Consider the following 4,542-nt stretch of genomic DNA (forward strand, 5'->3'; position numbering starts at 1 on the left):
CATTCTGCGAGTCTCTCAGTCAGGGCGTTTTAGTCCTGCACATAACACTCCGCCGAGGGCGATTACAGTACATATAGATTTGCGGTTTGCAATGCGGTTGAGCTGCCGATAGGTTCGTAAATGCTTGACATAATGGATGGCTGAAATCGCACAGAACTTTCATTAATTCTGAAGACATGCTGTTCATTAATTTTGTCGGTGCACGGATATGAGATTTTTAATATTGTCATAAACCGGTGGTATAAGATTTTTTTAGTACATGTTTATTGCGATTAGAAGAACTTTATCATGTGAGATGTGTTAACATTGGGTTTATCTATCGATCTCCGGGTCACACGTGATGGTGAATAGAGGAAAGCGTATTTGATTTATTTAACTACTCCCGAATATTTGATTTATAGATAATGAGGTATTTGTCGGTCATACATGGAAAAGGAATCTTGGAAGTCAAAAAGAATAATAACCTAACAACCAAAAGAAACTTTATCATACCCTTAAATCAATTTAGTTTACAAACCTCGAAATATAGACGCCTATATTCTGACAATTACCCAGTTTGAGGTGGGATTTCAAGAACACGCTTTCGACGTAATATGCACACACATGTAAAATATTTTAATTTTAACGACTCGTCACATTAACAGTCACACGACACACACGCCTCCCTCGCTACAAGAAATGCAACGATTCTCCTATTAAGTCTGTCGTTTGATGACGTCACAGTGGATACGTCGCCATTCTCGTTAGGTTTCTGGATCAGTTATTGTCGACTGGCTGCATGATGCGGTCCATGTCCCACACAACGATCCATGACATTGCAGAGGTGGTCTATGGGGACATATATATATGCCACGATAAGACGTTGACGTGGTTGGAGGTATGGGTTCTGGCGTTGTCATGCTGATAACGGACATCACGTGGCAGCTGTTGTACAAAACGTATAACAATTGGGCAAAGAATGTCACCCATGAAGCGATGAGTTGTCAAACGTTAACGATGACCAGTGGTGTTCTCTCCGGCCCACAAATACCTCCCACACCATATCACCACATCCACATTTCACCACGACCTCCTAAATGTGCCACTCCGCTGTTCGTAACCGGCTTTCATCAGTGAAGACGACCGTCTGCCAGTCAAGTCGCTGCCAACGACGTACAGTACGGGTCCAGCTAAATTTTGGGGTCTACCGTAAGTGGCATGCCTGTCTATAACGATGCAACTCTCCACAAAACTGTATGACAAGAAGGGTAGCGTCTAGTTTCATGCTCTTTGAGCGAAGGTTTTTAAGAGCGTCAAATCACTCTGCTCACAAATGCTTTACTCACGGTCACAACAATGAAGACCCCAAGTAAATCTTTCAAAAACGATTCAGTGACAAAAAACGATGTCCGATGTCATTTCCTTATTATGTCACGTGATATACCCGGACCTATTTCTTTAGGTGAAGATGTGCCTTGCCTTTGTTTTTGTTTCTGACGTGCACCTGATGGAGTCGAAATCGCACGATGGGAATGGAAATGGTATGAATACGGAATATAACCTATGACGTTCATGCTTAAAGAATTGGTGAACGAACCTAACAGTAAAATACCACAATGTTCTTTATCCGCCCATTTAATTTGATAATAAAGTTTCGTTTCGAATGCATTATTGAATACGTCATAGTAAAGCATATTTGCAGAATATCCGTATATTTAACACCGTGATGGAACGTCTTTACGTAACAGCATTGAATGCCTCAGTATAGGATTTCAAACGTTTTATAGTAGACATGAGGAAGGCCTTTCCAGTGACAGTAACAAATCTCATATCAGATGCAAATGCATATTTTGACTTATGCCACATGTTCCCATATTTTCCAGGAGGACAATTGAATAGCCCTAACGTTTGTTTACGACGGGTGATGGGTGTCGGATGGGGCAGGATACGGTCACCTGGACTGGTATCATCACTATTTTATCCTGCCTGGTGTCGGCATAAATGGGTACATCAAGGACTGGTCGGCTCGGAGTCAGTATAATGTGTCTGAGTGGGGTATTCATGCTTCACTGCGGCATGGTATCTCAGTGGGCTAGCACTATAAAACCAGCTTCAGTCTGGGCTAGTACAAGCAGCCGCACATACACATACACACGCATGCACGTCGTCATATGAGCGAAATATTCTCAAGCACGACGTTAAACCCAATTCCACCACTACCACCACCACTATTTTATAGTGATTCATAAACACAACCTACAACCGACACAGATTCCTCAAGGAGGTGTTTTGTCACGTTTTAAACTGTTTACTCCCTAAGCAGATACGAAATACGTTCGGGTGCGCAGTGATTCACTGACCGTAAGAATTACGTAGCAATGCGATCATGTCAATATGCAGTATAGACATACACTGGAATATAAATGACCTGATCAATATCGGAGTTAGACAATTATAAGTACAGCAAGGATCTGTACGATCCTCCTACAGTCGTGATGTTTGGTTCATAATCTGCTCGAACACACGTAGATATTTGTCTGAGAATGTCAAATCAAACAACACTGATGCCTTCAACATAACCTGGAGTGTAAAAAGGGTTGTGTGTCTTGCAGCACTCCCAAAGTGAGTCAGATTGGGATGTACCAAATCTAAGGCACCAGCTACAACTTCATCCAATCGAAGGACTCTCTCTCTCTCTCTCTCTCTCTCTCTCTCTCTCTCTCTCTCTCTCTCTCTCTCTCTCTCTCTCTCTCTCTCTCTCTCTCTCTCTCTCTCTCTCTCTCTGGCTGTCTCTCTCTGGCTGTCTCTCTCTCTCTCTCTCTCTCTGAGACGGGTGTGTGTGTGTGTGGGGTGGGGTGTGTGTGTGTGTGTGTGTGGAGGGTCAGCCAGACTTAAACTCGATGTGGTGTTTCCTCCGTTGAAACATCGAGCTAATGCCGTTTCCAGTGAGTATTTCGCTCGGTTTGACAGTCATTTCTGTGGGGTACAGGCCCATAAACAGAATTTATATCATGTACATTTTGTTTTCTGCCCGAAGTCCTTCATGTGGGCATTCTCCTGTTTGTCTCTGACCTGCATCATTACTTAGGAATGATCTTCAAAGTGATGGTCAATAACTGCCTCGCCCCCAATGCTCCCTCTTTTACATTGTCACGAGTCAGATGAATATTATATTTTTATTGCCAGAGGACAGTACCACAGTAGTACCTTCACTGCATCTAGACAGTCCAATTAGACTTTTTACCATATAATTACTGTAATTATCCTCTCTTACCATATATCTAAAGTAGTTAAGCGTAACGCCCCGGATCATGGGACTTAATTTAAACTCATGTTTAGATAAACGTAGTGTAAACTGGAACATGGCCTCCTGTGTGAATACATACGGCTGTTATAAATTTGAATCCAAATTTAAGTTTTCTCATCTAAAAATCGAGAGAGAATTTATCATGTATTTGTCTATCACTTAGACTCAGATATTATTGATAGTTGATCTTCTGCAATATATTACATGCTTACATGTTCATACAATATAGATATTAGGATGACTGATTACTTATGTTTATGTTGGCTTTGTAAATATAGAGAGGCAATCACAAATCTATATTTATATTTATTGTTGATAAAAGTCAAATATGACATTTAATCAATATTATGATTCTTTTACGATACTTCATAGACAGAAAGACTAGTCTAATTTTGATTATGTAGATATTGAATAAATCCTTTCGAAAGCAGTACCAGGCCGGACGTAATTCATATGAGCAGTACCGGGCCAGGCCTAATTCATCATAAAATTTGATTACAAATTATATTAAACGACCTGACGAAATATCGAACTGGATTTGTATTAAGTTTATATTTGAACGATCCATCAACTTTTTCATCAGAAAACAGTCCGCTGCTTGTTTTGTGCAATATAATTTGATCCGTGACATCGATTTGGCTTATTATTGATCATGAGCTGTGGTCACAGAATACGATGTTTCTTTCCAATTGAATTTGTCTTGAAATCCATCAATAATTTGCCGAAGTATACGTTTAAAACCTTGGCGAAACCAACATGCACGGGGATGGCACTAAGAAATCTTAATCCTACAAGAAACCCTACAACGATGCAAGTCGTAAACTATTAACACACTTTATTAATAACGTGTCATTATACCCGACAGTGTGGATCAGCGCTCATAATATATATTACGGTTTTTTCTCATATTCGATTATATAACTTTCTTGTCGCTGTCATAGAGTTGGTATATTGTCGATTAAACAAGAGTTCTTAATGAAACAAGTTCCAAAAACAAAACCCACTTTGGAGAAATGTAAGCTGAAATAGCAAGATTATGGATTTAAAACAACGTTCTTAAGACTAAGACGACAAGGCCTGAGACGACTAGGTTGTCTTGGGCGCTGTATTTTCATAATGCAATGTATAATGTATATATTTTTACAAACGTCAAAACGAATCGTTGTTGTAAATCGGATATATGAATACGGAAATGTGTCATGTTCAATATATTTGAAGCAAAGCATGACATACAGACACAAATTGTCGTATAAATG

Source organism: Haliotis rubra, unplaced genomic scaffold, assembly GCF_003918875.1.
Source record: "Haliotis rubra isolate DU_JTF1 unplaced genomic scaffold, ASM391887v1 Scf50, whole genome shotgun sequence".
Classification (NCBI taxonomy): Eukaryota; Metazoa; Mollusca; class Gastropoda; order Lepetellida; family Haliotidae; genus Haliotis; species Haliotis rubra.